Genomic DNA, 18,212 nt, shown 5'->3' with positions numbered 1-18,212 from the left:
CTGAGGTGTTATCAATGCGGCGTGGCATGGAGGCGATCAGCCTGTGGCAATTCTGAGGTGTTATGGAAGCCCAGGTTGCTTTGATAGCGGCCTTCAGCTCGTCTGCATTGTTGGGTCTGGGGTCCCTCATCTTCTTCTTGACAAGGCCCCATAGATTCTCTATAGGGTTTAGGTCGGGCGAGTTTGCTGACCAACGCCACGTGCATGAGGCCTTCGCAAACCTTTGCAGGTGTTTTGTGTTGATTCGCTGATTAGAGGCGACAATCTTCAACTTTTACCCAATATTTAAATTTTCTGAGACACTAAATTTTGGGTTTTCATTAACTGTTCCCATAATCATCAACATTAAAAGAAAATAAATGCTGGAAATAGATCACTTTGTGTGTGATGAATCTATAGAATATGAGTTTCACTTTTTGAACTGAATTACTGAAATAAATTAACTTTTTGCTGATATTCTAATTCATTGAGGACTAGTAAGTGGCAAGGAAATCAGACAACGTTAAATAATAATTGGAGCATACACAAATGCAGAAGAGCTCTGTTACATTACACGATTTTAACCTCTTCTCCAAAGGAGACTATTTCAACATAGTCCATGAATTGTTAGAAATCGGTCAGCATGCAATCAGCCCAGGAAACCGAAAGGGCAAAAGATGGGTGGGGTAGACTGGACGGCAGTGTAAAAAACCGTCTGTCCGGGTCCAAGAATATGACAGCGCCAGAATAGAATGATTGCAGATTATTTACTATTAGAGCGGAAGCGGGCAGATGTTCTTCGGAAGATTTTAAGGTTTCTTCATGCGACTTGGGGAATTTGTTTTCATCATTTCTGTTCTCCACCATTACCTGAGTAGTATATAAGCAGCTATTATTTAGACCTACATCCACCTATACATACAGCTACAAAATAATATTTATTATGTATTGGTTCCTACAGTTTTGCCCCCATTGTTTACATTGCTGAGCATCTCGCTATGGGCAGAACTAGCTCGGACAGTGCAATTAGTTGCTGCTGCTGCTGCTTTAAAAATGCAGCGCTGTGACCCCTTTAGGGTATGTTCACACGCACTAATTACGGACGTAATTCGGGCGTTTTTGCCCCGAATTACATCCGAAAATAGCGCCTCAATAGCGCTGACAAACATCTGCCCATTGAAAGCAATGGGCAGACGTTTGTCTGTTCACACGAGGCGTAATTTACGCGCCGCTGTCAAAAGACGGCGCGTAAATAGATGCCCGCGTCAAAGAAGTGACCTGTCACTTCTTTGGCTGTATTTGGAGCCGTTATTCATTGACTCCAATGAATAGCAGCGCCAATTACGTCCGTAATGGACGCGGCGTTCAAGCGCCTGCACATGCCGTTACGGCTGAAATTACGGGGATGTTTTCAGGCTGAAACATCCCCGTAATTTCAGCCGTTACGGACGCCCTCGTGTGAACATACCCCGTAACGGCATGTGCAGGCGCTTGAACGCCGCGTCCATTACGGACGTAATTGGCGCTGCTATTCATTGGAGTCAATGAATAACGGCTCCAAATACAGCCAAAGAAGTGACAGGTCACTTCTTTGACGCGGGCGTCTATTTACGCGCCGTCTTTTGACAGCGGCGCGTAAATTACGCCTCGTGTGAACAGACAAACGTCTGCCCATTGCTTTCAATGGGCAGATGTTTGTCAGCGCTATTGAGGCGCTATTTTCGGACGTAATTCGGGGCAAAAACGCCCGAATTACGTCCGTAATTAGTGCATGTGAACATACCCTAATTCTCAGGATCGGTGGGCACCAATAATAAGGTGATGGCATATCCTAGTGATATGCCATCGCTTTATAGGATGGGAATATCCCTTTAACAGTTTAACATTTCTTTAAAGTTTAACTAAACATTCAACAAATTTCTGACATGTCAGAAGTTTTGATCGGTGGGGATCAGAGCACTGAGACTCCCACCGATCGCTAAAACGAAGCTGCAGAAGCGCTCGGGAGAGCGCTGAGCCGCTTGGTTTCTAATCGGCTTTTCTCAGAGTGGTGTACGGGCTCAATAGAAAGCCTACGGGCCCGTACACCGTTACATCGGCTTTTCCGAGAAAAGCCGATCAGAAATAAAGCGGCTCAGCACTCACACGAGCGCTTCTGCCGCTTCATTTTAGCGATCGGTGGGGGTCTCAGTGCTCGGACCCCCACCGATCAAGAATTCTGACATATCAGAAGTTTGTTGACATTTTAATTACCCTTTAAGGCCGGGTTCCAACTGGTCGGATACGCTGCGTAAAAATCACGTAGCGTGTCCGACCTGGATCCCGTAGTACATTCAGTTAAAAAAAAACAACGCACCGTCGTGGTGCGTTTTTTCGGAAAGATTCTACGCTGCAGAAAGCCGTGGTAAACGCTCCATTGTTACCTAGGCCGTTGTTATGGCGACGCGTCTCTCCTGTGCAGTCCGGTTCTGCCTCCCTGGATGACGCCGCAGCCCATGTGACCGCTTCGGTCACATGGGATATAACCTCATCCCAGGAGGCCGGACTGGACGAAGAAACACAGACTTCTGGGTATGTTTTTTTTTCTTTTTCTGTAGTTGCGATTTTCGCGGCCAATACGCTGCAAAAGTCGCAATACTTGGCTTTCTGTTACGGATTTTGCTGCCCCATTTGAATTCAACAGGGAAAACCCGCAACGGAAAATTAACTAAAACGCAGCATAAATTGACTTGCTGCGGATTTAAATTCTGCACCGCAGGTCAATTTATTAACGTTTACGCTGCGTTTATTTTCCGCAGCGTGGGCATGAGATTTACTAAATCTCATCCACTTTGCTGCTACTGTAGATGCTGCGGAATTTCCGCACAGAGTTCCGTTGTGGAAATTCTGCAGCGTTTACGCTTCGTGGGAACCCGACCCAACATCTTAATGTGACCGCGCAACCAAATCCTTCTTCTGAGCCTCTTGAAAGATCACACAGATGTCTTCATCCCATCTAACCATTGACCCTGCCAGTGAGTTGGGTTCCTGCGGTGCGCGGCCTCCCAGGCAATGATTCAACACAGACAAAAGGATACAACCTGACACAGATATTTCCAGAACTTCTAAATACTTCCGTCACTAAGCCATTAAACCTCAGATCAGAGGTAGATGGACAATGGGTTCCAGCTCTTTCTTATCCTCTATCCTCAGGAATCCCAAGTATGTTCCCTGTGAGCTGTCTGCAGGTAGATAACACGACCCTCTTCCCTTCATTCCATTCTCCCTAAACTATTACCGATTATAATTGGAGTCTTCCTCTGGCTCTGCGATCCTGATGTTATCTAGTCCAACAAATGCCAGATCTGACTTCAAGCCATCGAGAGCGGCCACCAAATCTTTGGTCCGATAGGTCATTTCTTTGCGGATAGTAAACATGAAGACTAAAATAAATAAAAAATCATAAGAACTTAACTCATGACTTTTTGTTGATGTTTTTATTAAAGGGGAAGTGCTCTTTTAAAAAGTTTATAAGATTAGAAAAAAAGATCTGTTTTTTTTGTTTTCTTCGAAAACGACATCACTTTAGTCCATGGGCTGTATCTGGAATTTCATCTCAGACTCATTAGAATAAATGGGGCAGAGCTGCAATACCAGACACAGCCTCTGAATAAGAGTGGCGCTGTTTCTGGGAAAAAAAATAACAAACCCTTTTTTCTACTGTTAGACAACCCCTTTCAAATATTATCTTACAGCTACCTACATCACTTAGGGCACATTCAGACCAGCGTGTATCATGTCCGTGTGATGGGCGTTAAAACAACGGCCATCACACGGACTCATGTATTTCAAAGGGGCCGTTCACACGACCGTGGTTTCAACGGAGCGTGTGAAGGGTCTGTGAAAAAATAGGACATGGCCTATTTTACTGCGTGTCACACATCGCTCCATAGACTCTTCAGTTTTTCACGTCCGAGGTTGCTGACGCTCGTCTGATTATAGCCTTACTCTATGTATATTACCTTTTGCGTAACTACAAGGATTAAGAGGACTGGCAGGTCAAACAGCTTAACCCTTTTCTGCACCATCAAGCGCCTTAGGTAGATGGTACACTTTGAGTACCTATTACGTCAAGGTGTTTGCGCGGGCACTGTGACTGTGCCCATGCAAACACTGGCAGAAGGGTGTCTGTAATACACAGTCGCACTCCCGTCACAACTGCCAAGATCGAGGTAACCTTGACTGTGGCAGCTAACTCTCTTAGTTCTGCGATCACACCTGATCACATGACTGTACAAGGGGGCGGGGCCACTTGTGGCCATGATCGCCATCCCTGTCAATATGATCGCCAGGGCTGGGGTCGCTATGTAGACAGCCTGGAATCCTATAATGGTCCCCAGGGCTGTCTTTTGTAAAAGCCTGGTAGGGCATACCAGTGACATGCCCAAACAGGTTCCTGTGCATATTTCTATGCACAATCACAATAAACTGGCATATATAAGTATGCCAATATATTGCAATAATAAAAAAGTTACATAAAAAAGTCACTTTATGGGATTAAAAAAAAGTTAAAAAAATTAAATAAAATGAGGTATTGTTAATCAAAAATGTAATAAAAAAATTACACAAATATTTTTTTTTATTAGATGTATATATGGTCTTTAAAACAAAATGTGATGCTATAACCACCACATATTTGGTATCCCCACAACATGTACTAGAAATCTATACCCTGTACTGTAGGTCAACAAAGAACACACAAAAAAAAAAGGGGGGGGGAAAACATGGCGGAAGTGGTGTTTTTTCTTTTGCTTGTTCTCCTAAAATGAAGTGAATAAAAATATAATTCTAACATATATGTAGAAACTACAACCTGTCTCTCAAAGAACAAGACCCCGTAATGCTACGTTGAAGCCAAAATAAAAAAATGATTAGTTCCAGGAATGGCAAGTTAAAAAAAAAAAAAAAATTGTATTTTGTCCTGAAAGGGTTTATAAGGTATCAACAAAAATATATCCCTGGAAGATCATGGATCATTTGGAATATATTTAGCGCTATTGAAAATGTTCTCTATAGAAACATTTTGCTGGGGTTGGGCATGAATCGCAGCTTTTAGGGTATGTTCACACGCTAAAGAAAAAAAAGGCTGTAAAATACAGAGCTCAAGGGAACATAGCCTCTGATTTTCAGACGTTTTTTATGCCACAATCGTTTTTTGAGGCGTTTTTTGCGCCCGTTTTTGGAGCTGTTTTTCTTTTGACCCAATGAAAAACTGCTCCAAAAACGGCTCAAGAAGTGACATTTAAAAAACGAAACGCCTTTTCTCCCATTGAAATCAATGGGCAGATGTTTGGAGGCGTTCAGCTTCCGTATTTTCCGATGTTTTTCGGGGCGTTTACGGCCCGAAAAGCGGCTGAAAACACTTCGTGTGAACATACCCTCAGGTTGAATGCAGCTTTAGCTAAATATCCGACATGGCACAGGGCATATCCACAGATAACATTGGTGGAGTCCTTCCGTGCTGGTTAGAGTTTGGAAGAACCAATACATATGGATAAGGACGGAGAGATGCCATTGATTTGTTGGATGCTTCTGAAGAATCAGTGTATTGGAAATTCTGAGTTATGGAAGATTTAGATCCACGCTACCAAGAAATATGGTCCCTGTCTTGTAAATCTGTTCAGATCCCAAAGACACGTTATGGTCATAACTCAACATCTCTCTAGTCAGAAGATAACTAAAGGTGGAATTCCCCTTTAAATTATGTTAAAGGGGTTTTTCCAGGTTTAGAAAACCCATTTTCAAGTACCCTATTAGGGAATTTTGACTTAATAGAGGGGGTTTCCCGATCAGGACCCTCATCTATCAGCCGAAGCAGAAACGAGATCCAAAGAGCGCCTCTCGCTCTGGAGGACCCAGCACATCTGTGCATTACATCAATTTCTTATTGATTTAAAGAGGACCCGTCACTGGGTCCTACAAAATTTGTTAGCAGTCTCACCTAATAGTCGCTGTGTCTATGGCCCCATGCACACTACCGTGTCCGAAATCATGGACAACGACGGCCATGGACAACCACCCGCATTTGCGGGTCATGTTCCCATATAAAGTATGAGAGCACGGTCCATGAAAAGCAAAAGATAGGACATATTCTTTCTTTTGCAGCGCCTCTCTATGGCCCGGACACCTTCCCATAAATAAACGGGAAGGTGTCCGTGGTCAATAGAAGTGAAAGGGTTCGTAATTGGGGACCGTAATTACGGCCTGAAATTACGGATGATTTTTACGGTCGTGTGCATGGGGCCTAAGAGTCTAGCGGTGTTTATCCTGTAGTTGTGCGTCCCCCCGTTGCTGAGCTATAACCCCACTTTATTTAGCAATCAATATGGAAAAGACCCGCTGGCTAGCCAAGTGGGTTTGTCTGACAGCGATTCTTAATGGGCGGAGCTACCACTGAGCCTCTGACGCTGACCTATCAGCGGGAGGTTGTCTCCTAAAAGTCAGTCTTCAGCTAGCGTCATTGCGTGAGACCACGCTGGCTGAAGACTGACTCACGCGATGACACTGGCTGAAGACTGCCTCAGGCTGTAGGAAACAGCCTCACGTTGATAGTTCAGCTTCAAAGGCTCGGTGGTAGCTCCGTCCATTAAGAATCGCTGGCGGCCAAACCCATTTGGCTAGACAGCGGGGCATTTCCATATTGGTTGCTAAAGAGGGGTCCATAGCTCAGCAACGGGGGGGGGGGGGGACGACGACGACGCACAAGTACAGGACAAACACCACTGGAATAAGAAAGAAATGTGTAATGCTTCATTTCTCCTGTGGTGGCACTGCAGGGAAATTTAACTCTTGCATCTAGAATCCCCCACAGATTACAGGTGATCGCTGACTACCCCAGCAGTGGGACACCATGTGATCAGCTTATTATCTGGGACCCTTCAAAACACAATGGGATTGTGCAAATTGGACAGAAAGGGCTGCAGCCTCTAGAAAGTGCCCAAACCTCAGAAACTGCAGATTCCCACTGTGAAAGTTCAGATCCCCTTCATAGCTGGTCTGGAATTTCTGTTAATGGAAACTTTTCTATAGAGGGCTGTGTCCCCGTTGGTTTAAGAATCATTAGGGGGTCAAACTCACAGAACCCAATTTTCATACCGTCTTCATGTCACTTTAACATGTCAGAATATGGAATTTTGGTTGGACTTCCCCTTTAACATCTTCCTAACCTGCTCATTTTGCTAGTCTCTACACGTTGAAATCGTTTTCTGACATTATGATAAGACCTTCTGCATTTTTATGATATACTTTATACTCCAATTCCTTGTCATTTTTAAGATCACTGTTTGCTCTCAGTGAAATGAAACATTCTTGCACACACCGAGAGCAGTAGTCTCTGACATGCAGCTTCCCAATTGTTGTGAAACTACAACTCCCAGTGTACCTCAAGAGACTGCAGCGGTCAGGGCATGCTGGGAATTATAGTTTTGTAATAGCTGTAGAGCCGCATGTTCTCGTCCACCTGATACAGGTGAACGGGTGGTTACAGTGTTTCAGCTCCCTCTTGTAACATGTCCTACACGTGTCAATTGGACAGCCTTTGCATGTAAACATGAATGTTTCTATTTTCTTACTGCAAGCAGAGATCTTGAAAAATCTGAGGAATTGATGCATATCACATATTAAAAAGTTGTACAACCGCTCATTATAAAAATGGTAAAGGATTGATGCAGAAAATATATTACAAATTTGTATAATGTTTCCTTATGTAATAATTAAAGTGAACCTCCACCTTTTAACACAGTCATTTGTGCTGATCAGTTTCTTAACATATCTTTATAGTGGTCGGAGCTCCGTTTTTCTGATACAGAGCTCCAAATCTCAAGCATAGACATAGCATTAAATGGTAAAATGCAGACTACCCGCAGCCACCACTAGGGGGAGCTTACCGTATAAACATTGATCTCAATAATAACACAGTATGCAGTAAGCTCCTAAGCTCCCTCTAGTGGTGACTGCAGGCAGACAGAATTTTTTCATTGTAGCTCCGATGCAAAATGCAAAGCTGCGATCACTATGAAGATATATTAAGAAAGTTATCAGCACTTAATAATATCTACTGAATTCACATCTGCCGCTATTGAAGGCTGATGATATAAATTGTACAGCAATATGTTTTTGAAACAGATTTCTCTTCCTTTTAAGTAAGAAAGACGTGAGACACGTTACAAGAAAGTGAGTTTACATTTTATCTATGAAAACAATTTTATTTGTGGAAAGCAAAACACCAGCGACGTTCTGCTCCTTTTATATAGATTTTTTTATATGAAAGAAGCCGCATTTTCAAGATATTTCCAATGCTTGACATGTTTCCTATTGATATTATGGACGTGTGGTTGATGCTCAAAAATGGTAAAACATTGCTGCTGTGAAAATATGTAATGTTTGTCGTACTAGAGTCGTGGTTGCCCCTATCATTCCTGGGCTGCTATAAAAGTTAGTGATTGTTTACGCTCGTGTTTATATTTGGTTTCCATGTCACTTCCACGTTCAATAACTCGATTGAAGATCTATTCCAGCAGGCCCATAGATAAGTCATGGTTGCAGCATTGCTTACTCATAATTGTGTGATTTATTGTGCATGTAAATATCTGAAACGTTGTAATATGTCTTATGAGGGGATAGTGTCATCTTCCTTACCTTCCAAAGCAGGCTGTAGTCCCCTTTCTCTGCCTGTAGACTCTCTAAAAATATTCATAAACCTCCTCAGTCCCAAAAAAATCCATCTACAGTAATACAGTAAATAGAAAACCGGGAGGAGGGAGATGCAGCTGCAGTATCATTATCAGTGTATCTGTAAGACTACATGCTGTGAGAGGGAAGAGGGAGCAGCAGGTGGGAAATATCGAATTGTCCTAGATAACCCTCACGCTATGATGGGTGACATTTTCCCCTCAGGTTCAGTGGCATACTTAGAGAATAGGGAACTCCAAAGCAATGATAAAATGTAAGCCCTTTCTAGGTTCTGCTTGACACCACCACACCGAATGTGCTGCCTCTATGTTATGTACTCCCTTGATTAATATATCTATTGGTTGGTGCCTTGTGGAGTACCTACTATGTATATCCTCCTGTGCAGTGTCTTTCCATGGGTTTGGGCACCAAGATTGGTATCAGGGGTGCAAACTCTGGTTAACCGAGCCATCAGCGCTAGTGGTGCCCCCTTCAGTAGTGACAAATGATGAGCCCTGTGTGACTGCACAGATTGCACACCCCGAAGGCCGACTTTGAGACTGGGGTAAGCAAACTAAAAAGACTCCACTCAAAAATTGAAAAGTCCAGATGTATCAACCACAATACCCCTACGTGTTACATCTGGTATGGAGTTGTGGCCACTATTCGGGTTTGTCCACCAATGTTTACTGCTGTAATACATATAAAATAAGCTAAAAAATAAAATAGGAACTTAACACATAGTCTTTTCTAGGAACATCCTACCGTGTTGCTCATAAAACTTTTAAGCAGACTTATGTGTCTCCATGGTTACAGACTACAGAGAAACCTTGTGTAGTCTGATCCTGTTATGTGTTACTCCTCTTCCTCTGCCCCCTGCTTCTTGCAGTAGAATTCCTAGCGGATATGGTGGAGGGCCCAGTTATATCTTGTGCATTGAGGGCCCAGTAGCTTCAACCTAGGGTTCATATCGATCAATGACTATATAAACATTCATATGTGTTCCCTTACCAGCACTGGATGTTTTCCTCTTCCTCTTTGCGTTCAACGCTACATAGCGGAACACATTATCTTATGCTGGTGTCTGTAAGTAAAATAAAGATTGAAGAGCTGGATTATATGTACAATGTATAAATAGATGTAGCAAAGCTGAGTTTGTCACTTGATACAATAAGTTGTTTTTTTTTACATAGGACTGCAGGTAAACCTACTGTATTACCGTAACTGCAGTCCCAAAAACTAAGCTCTGCTACATCTGTATGAGCACCCATCTGTTGCCTGAACACAAAGGGATGTATTAAATGCAGCATTGTTCGGAGAACATGGGGAAGTAACATTTCCACTACGCTCAGCATTGGTGAGGCCTCGCTAGGACGTTTGCCTTGTTCTGGGCACCGCAGCTACAGAAACACGTGGATAATCTGGAGCGTGTCCAAAGGACAGACAGAGAAATGATTAGAAGTCTGGAGCATATGACCTATTAAGAAAGGCTGAAATAATTGGGTTTATTAACCCTGCTAAGGGGACGCTGAGGAACTGAATAGGAGATTCCAAATACGTATAAGGTTTGAGCAATGGAGCGGTTATCTTCTTGTAAGGAGATAAAACTGGACTTGGACACTACCATTGGCCTCACTGATATAACTTGTACTTCTGCCACGGGGGCCAGAGGATACCAGACGTGTTGAAGGGGCCCCTCCGTCTTAAAGAGGTTCTTTAGGATTTCATAAACTGTGTTAAACAACTAGGGATGTAGAATGCAGAAACTTCTTATATATGATCTGTTGCGATTCAGTCCCTGCATACTGGTGTTAGACACTGCTACAGCAGGGGGTGCAGGTTTAGTTTCCTCCATACTTCTGTGGGTAGACAGGACACAATACTGACTATATGGGATTATGTACATATCCTACAGCATTGGGGACCGGATGACAAACTAGAATGAATATCTATAGTACACAGTCCTCTGCTCGATATTATCCCCTGCACCGCACGTGGCAGGATTGACTATCACGATCCACGTGACTGTCCTTTATTGTACCTTGATTCTTAACATTTAATGAGTTTACTATTATTCCAAAGAATAGGGGTCCGGTTCCCAATACCTCCATAAGTGAATGCTTCAAATGCCCCCATAAGTGGCTATTTCAGACAGGTCTGTATGTCTTTGGCCTCATGCACATGGCCGTGCTTCTAATCGTGGTCCGTGATTATGGGCACGGCCGGCCGCTGGCGCCTGTGGACCGCCACTCGCATTTTCGGCCCGTGGTCCCATTTGAAGTATGGGAGCGCAGTTTGTAAAAAGCAAAAAATAGGACATGTACTATCTTTTGCGGGGGATTTCTACGGCATGGACACCTTCCCGCAAATCTACGGAAAGGTGGCCGTGGTCAATAGAAATGAATGGCTCCATAACTGACGGACAAAATCTACGGTTGTGTGCATGGGGTCTATGTCTGCATTTGACATGCCGGTGTTGATTTCTCCAAATTAGATCCAATAACAGGCGTGTAAATCGAGAAGATGACGCGAAAGTCACAGTTCAACCAACCGTTTCCTTTATTGAACAGTAATACACGCTTTACTGGCGGTCCTCAAACCAGGGTCGGGGAACTCAACTCTGCAGGAGCTCCCACCAAGGCGGGGTGCGCCTAACTGCTTGCCCTGTAGGGTGAACCAGTCTTTTTGAAATAGAAGACAGGGCTCCATTAGGCCCACACTACTGACATATATACTGGCCCTTGTTCTCCCTCCCACAGATGGTGGAGGCTTTCCTCCGAATTACTGTGAAGGAACGCATTCTCCCCACGACGCACGGTGCCGCTGAACGCCCTTGCCCCGATGTTGGTGGTGCTTCTCCGCTTCCTCACCACTGCCACCATCTAAAGCCATAGCGTCCCAACATGGAGGATGAAATACGTGACAAACAGGGAGGCGGATAGACGGACAAAGAAGGGAAAACGCACAGGACAGGTACAGGGAAGGGAAGAGACACAATAGGGGACACATCACACTTACCTCCCTCTTACAGGGAACAGGCCAGTACTGGTAAATCATGGCTGCTTCCCTGAATTTGCATGAATTGATAGAGTAAAAGAGAGCGCTAAAATAATATAATTTTACAATAGTGGTCGGCGCTGGTCTAATCCTATTGGAGCTGGCGTCACGTATGTTCACTGCAGTGGACGCCCGGGTGCAGGCTGACCGCTCGTCTACAGACCAGTACTGTTAGTAAAACAGAATGGGACCCACCAGGGACCGGTGAACACTAAAGAACATCACAGCAAGAAGTAGCATTTGAAAAGGAAAGATGGCTGTAGGACTTTTGACTCATTCGTGAGTGGTGGAAAACCCCTTTAAACTGATGAAAATTTGCATGAGACAAAAATGCTGGTGCACAAAAACCAGTGTGGCTCTTTTAGGTCCTGGATTAAAAAAAAAAAATGTGTTGGACACTGTTTTTTTTCCTCATGAGTTTTACAAAATTATTATGTTATATATTTTATATCTCTCCACAGACAACCCCTTGAATATGAGAGCCACAGGCGTGACTCCGGAGATCCCGGCAATCAGCTAATTCTGCCGGGGTAAGTTACAGTCAACTGCTCATTTTTCCTGCAGTGGCCACTACAGGAGAAATTAAGTATTACATGCAGCCAATCAAATAAACAGCCATTCATGTAATATATGGATGACTGGATAGCGGCTCTCCGCTCTGTCTCATAGAAGGGGGTCCCGAGGGCGGGACCCCCTCGATGACGTCCCTATGCCCTAATAGGGCATTTTATGACCAATAAATAAATATTGTACTATCATTCTTGTTTGCTTTTTTCTTTGGAGATCATAGGAGATCAGAGAGGGGAAAGAACAATAATATCACCATCATCATTTTTTGCTTACCTTTCTTTTGCAATGTGAACTCTCCACCACCCACGCAGTCAATGTCAGCTGCAGGCGCCACCTAATCTAGATACCTTCTGGTCCAAAATGTGCGGTCTGATCACATCCTTGTAAAAATCAAAGTTCTCTTATGTGAAGTAAATTCCTGGCTTTGTGATTAAAGGGGACACTCTCACCTACACTGTATTTTTATCCATTTATTTCTAACCTGTTCAGACCTTTAAACTGGATCTCATTTCACAATATGTCATAAAGTTCTTCAAAAAGGTTAATATTGCAAATACAAGAGGAAACATTTATAAAACTGACAGGCTGGATAGATAATCAGAAGTCCTTAACCAATACAGGGATATTGTTCCCATAGTAGCACAATAAAAAGCTGCTATTCTCCATGTCAGAATGATGCTGGGGGTTGATTTTTATTTTTGGATGGTAAGATAATGATTAGATAGATAGATAGATAGATAGATAGATAGATAGATAGATAGATAGATAGATAGATAGATAGATAGATAGATAGATAGATAGATAGATAGATAGATAGATAGATATGAGATAGATAGATATGAGATAGATAGATATGAGATAGATAGATATGAGATACATAGATATGAGATAGATAGATAGATATGAGATAGATATGAGATAGATAGATAGATAGATAGAGAGATATGAGATAGATAGATAGATAGATATGAGATAGATAGATAGATAGATATGAGATAGATAGATAGATAGATAGATAGATAGATAGATAGATAGATAGATAGATAGATAGATAGATAGATAGATAGATAGATAGATAGATAGATAGATATGAGAGATAGATAGATATGAGATAGATAGATAGATAGATAGATAGATAGATAGATATGAGATAGATAGATAGATAGATAGATAGATAGATAGAAGGCAGATAATAGATGGATAATATATAAGACAGAGATAGATAACTAGATAGAAAATAAGGAGATTAATAATAATTAATAAACATTATGTAAGACAGATATATTAGATAGAATAATAGTTAGATAATAATTAATATAGATAATATATGTGATAAATAGACATAGATAAGAGAGATATATAGATAAAGATTATTCTACCTCCTTACTACCTCTCTTAATCCTCTGCCTCAGTGTCAGTCTTCACTACAGTTCTTTCATTCTATTCACGAACCGTGCAATGAATTGGCAGTGATCTAGTTTGTTGCTGTCATCAACTGGTCTGCACTATTTCTTATAGAGTTCTTATCCATAATAACACCCATAAGATCCTGCTGCCTTGTAATATAAAAAAAAATTGTTTCCCCCCACCCAAACAAAAACGTAGTCATACTCTTATCAAGTTGTTAAAAATTGTATTTAGATTAGTTTCTCAGTTATAACTTTTTCTGGGAAAACTATTTTAAAAAAACCACAATATAGCCGCCATTACCTCCACCCGGCTTTCCAAGAGTCCTGAACGGCCAACTTGCCTAGTTATGCATCAGTGGAGGTATAAATAGGCAGATTGAACATTCAGGAACCCGAGTCACGGGAGATGTGATGGTGACCATATCGGTTATCACCCAGCTTTCCCAGAAACGGATATATAACTACGAAATGGGTGATTTGAGGGGTAACTGCCCTTGAATGCAGAGCGCTTCCCCTATACTTGGCTCATTAAACAGTCAGGTTATAAAACGTCTGCAGCTGAATTTAAAACAAAAAGTTTGATGAATTTTGTTAATAATGGCTTCTTTGTGTGAAAAGAAAATCGCCCCCTCCGACCCCCAATACGCCAATGTCTACCAGGGTGAATGAAATCTCGAGTGATTAGGTGCATATGTGCCGGCGGCATAAATCATATGAACCCGTCAGACCGAATATATGTGCACATTTTATTGTCTGCAGAGTTACGTTTGCCCTCGTAATGAAAATAGGTTTGTTTCATCGCAAAGCAAACGCCTCCACAGTAAAATTTCCTGACGGAATTTCTTCAGTAACCATCGCTGGCTTTGCTTCTGTCGGCACGTTCTGCTGTTTGCGTATAAATGCCATAGATTCTTTGCTAAACATCGGCTTGTGGACACCTTAGTTTATAGGTAGGTTATGGCTGACCTTGCACTCGTAGGTTGTATCCATAGATTACATAGAGAATTTGTTTAAAAAAAAGAGGCGGACAACAGTCTACTGCTCCTTAGACAGGATACAGGCTGCTGTAAATGGCCACCAGCTCCAAAATGCTGATTTAGCCGGGAGAAGCCGCAGCCAGGCATTTTCTCCACAGCGGCCACTGCAGGGGAAATGTAGTATTACATGGTGGCTATTCAAATGAATGGCTGTAATATCCGCCAGAGCGGGAGCCGTTCGTACAGAACGGCTTTCTTCCAGGTCTAAGAGGGGTCCTAGGCAGGGAACCCCTCGTATGATGTTCATATGTCTTAATAGGACATGGGGTTGTCTTCATGAGAACACCCCTTTAATAGTGCAACATGTTCTTGTTAAACATCTCACGACGTTAATATGGGCTGGCGTCAACACCGTGAAAACCTGGACAAGCTTTTTTTTGCCAACTATGCTTGGTCGGGGGTGCTCTAAATATATCCTAGGTTTGTCAAGCCAAGGGTGGGGTAAATAGGGGGACCACTGTTGCTGGCCTTGCCCCATTTGTTGATCTGATAGCTTTTGCTCTTTTGATGTTCGGGAATAATCCCTGAAACATTTCCGTTCATACCACAAGCGTTTTATGGAGTTGAGGTCAGTCCTCGGTGCAGGACGGTCGTTCTTCCTGACCAAACTTTTTGTATAGGGCATTGCCATACTGAAACAGGAAAGGGCCTTCTGCCAACAATTGCCCCGAAGTTGAAGGAGCCCAATTGTGTTGAATGGCATTGACATTCCTACACTGGAAGTAAAGTGCCCAGCTAAAAAAATTTAGGAATAATTTTTTGTGGTATCCACCAAACTTGGTTCTTCCTCTAGGTTGCCCTGTGGTGAAATATAATTAATCATCCCGAAGTTTCCGGTCTGCCAATTTTTAATGACTCCATCTTCATTCTTGTCATGGCTCCTGGTGATCTCAGGATTGTATGTGGCAACTGACCATTAAAACCCAATCAATGAGGCTCCAGACGAACAGTTTTTATGCAGATGTTACTCACATCTCCCTCCCATCCAACCACGGCTCTTCTCTTCAGTATGGCCGGAAGCGTCGCGATGCCAGGGCAATTGGCACCCGCTGATGACGTTGGGACTGGTGGCCCTTTTTAAAAGTGATTTCGCCTGCTTTGCCTTATTTTCAGATTACGGTACATCCTTAAATTCCTTTATTAACTCTGTTCTTGACCTCATCCTTGTTTCTGGATTATGCTCCTGGTTCTTCTGCCTCTCCTGGTATCGACCTCTGGCCTGACTTCTGACTACGCTTCCGTCCAATCCTCCGGCTTGCTACTTCCTGACTGCTAATCTGGTGATGACCCCTGGCTACGTTCCCAACTGCGCTACAAGTGCTACACGACAGGACATCCGACGGCAATCAGTGACTATTATGGGGATCCCGACCTGGGAATCCGACCGGGAAAGTCAATACCACTTTGCGGGGGTTAAGAACGAGGAGATTACTTAGACTCCGCACCCCGGTCTAGCCAGTACCAAACTGATTACGGCTTAGTGGAGTCACTTCTCCAATGAGAAACTAAACACATATGCTATAGAGTCATGGGTTCTTAATATAAACCCCTGTCTATGTAATTTTTTCGATGATATGTAATAAGCTCAAAGATACTAGGATATGCTGCCAATGTCCTATCGGTGAGGGTCCATCCGATATGGGCCAGACTTACTGCCTAGCAGACTCACATTCTAGCAATCGGCGGGGGGTCACAGTAGTCGGATCCTCGCCGATTGGATGTTGGTGGCATATCCTAGCAATATGCCACTAATGTATTTAATGAGACTACCCGTTTAAGCAGAAGAAAACCTTCACAAAGACTTCCAGGAGACATTTATTTTTACAAAGTCTTGCTCATTTATCAGTATCCCTTTAAAGAAAAAACTCAGTTCACAAGCTTTGTGGTGGGTGAGGACAGAATAATTCAACCGTGGTATCAGCTAGCAGCTGGTCTCTGACACAAAAACTCAAGTGCTATCAGTAGGAACATGAGAGGGGATGAAGACGCACAGACAGATGCTTGACAAGAATGCACTGAAGAAAAAAACAAAGCAAAAAGTTACAGATCAACTGTAGAGGAATAAATTCCGTTCACGAATATGCCCACTTTCCAGAGTCCCCAGTGCATCAAGTGTGTGGTGTGCACATTTGAAACAGGTGGAGGCTCCTAATTTTATGACTCACGATCCTTTATTTGCATGTTGAGAAAAAAAATTGCTATTAGTATTTTCTCAAAAATGTGCCCGTCAAGAGCCGACTTGCTGTAATTGTGTGGGAAGAGATGTTTGTCCGCTAATAGCTCTGATCTGGTGGATGGGATTAAGCTTGACTGATGACTTCAAAACTTCGGCATGGACTGTAGAACAATTTTACAATGTTTTTACTTCTTCCGGGGGATGTAAACTTTAATGTGGAAATGACTTAATTGTCCTATTTTCTTCTCTTAGTCATAGTATCAGGAGAAAATGGATTAACTGGAAATATATCCATAAGGTGAATAAGTGAATTTATGTTACAGTGAATGCTATATTATGACAGAGTGGCGGCACACGGATATGCAATGGTTCCGTATTATGTCCTGACTAATGGTGCCTACCTATAGCACCCTATTAAGGCACCCAATGGAACAGGGCAACTTTTTTTCATATGTAATCCGCAAGAAAAAAAATATCTGAGGCATATGGCGGTACATTTTCCTTAGTGTAGGGGTGCTTTTCATCTCAGTATTAATCCAACTAGACATAAAAGACACAAAAGGTTAAGACTATAGGATAAACATACACGAGACTGACCGGTATATAGAGGGGCAGTAGGAAGCCTTGACTGTGTATACTTGTATGAAGAACAAATGAAGTGGTGACCAGGTGACCAAAGATTACTTTCCATAACATCTACAATGGCTGACTATGTTAGCAACTTTTTTTCCACGAGTAAAAGAGCAGCTCTGGAGCACAAACTGCTGCTCTAAAAAGTGAACTGCTGTGCAGAGAACAGGCACGTTGTATTATTTGAGTAGAAAGGCACTTTAATTGTAATTGAATCATAAAGCGGATCTGTCAGCTTAAAATGATGCTCTATGTAAAGGCAGAATATTACAGCTACAAGTCCGTACTACTAGCCAAAATGGTACAAATTTTTTTTTTGTGCTGTTTGGCTAATAAGAGCACTGAAGGAATACACAGGACTCATAGTAATGAGTCCTGTGTATTCATGAGGAGAGCGTTCCCACCCCCCCCCCCCCCCCGGCACTAGAGGTAGGTGATTGACAGGCTGCGGTGTATACATGTATACACAGCAGCCTGCCAGTCACTACAGGGAAGGGGCAGAGGGAGCTCTCTTCTCATATATACTCCGGACTCATAACTATGAGTCCTGTGTATTCTTTCAATGCTCCTATTCGCCAAACAGCACAACAATTTGTAGCTGTAATGTACTGCCCTTACATAGGGCAACAAATTAAGCTGACGGAT

At 42.7% G+C, this 18,212-nt stretch overlaps 2 long non-coding RNA genes across 2 annotated transcripts in view; one reads left to right on the top strand and one right to left on the bottom strand.

The window, feature by feature from the left end:
* Window positions 1–12,503, top strand: part of LOC142748785 (uncharacterized) — a 353,773-nt gene extending 341,270 nt beyond the window's left edge. The window contains exon 7 of the long non-coding RNA XR_012882309.1: window positions 12,207–12,503. This is a non-coding gene — a long non-coding RNA (uncharacterized LOC142748785). The remainder of the gene's footprint in view (window positions 1–12,206) is intronic.
* Window positions 781–9,774, bottom strand: LOC142750864 (uncharacterized). The gene is made up of 3 exons (XR_012882622.1): window positions 9,700–9,774; window positions 3,257–3,401; window positions 781–849 (listed from the first exon to the last, which is right to left on the bottom strand). It is a non-coding gene; the product is annotated as an uncharacterized LOC142750864 (long non-coding RNA).
* Window positions 12,504–18,212: the final 5,709 nt, after the last annotated feature.

This window comes from Rhinoderma darwinii, chromosome 3 (assembly GCF_050947455.1).
Source record: "Rhinoderma darwinii isolate aRhiDar2 chromosome 3, aRhiDar2.hap1, whole genome shotgun sequence".
In the NCBI taxonomy this organism is placed as follows: domain Eukaryota; kingdom Metazoa; phylum Chordata; class Amphibia; order Anura; family Rhinodermatidae; genus Rhinoderma; species Rhinoderma darwinii.
Note: the sequence above shows the minus strand (reverse complement) of the source record. Positions and strands in the feature narration are given on the sequence as shown.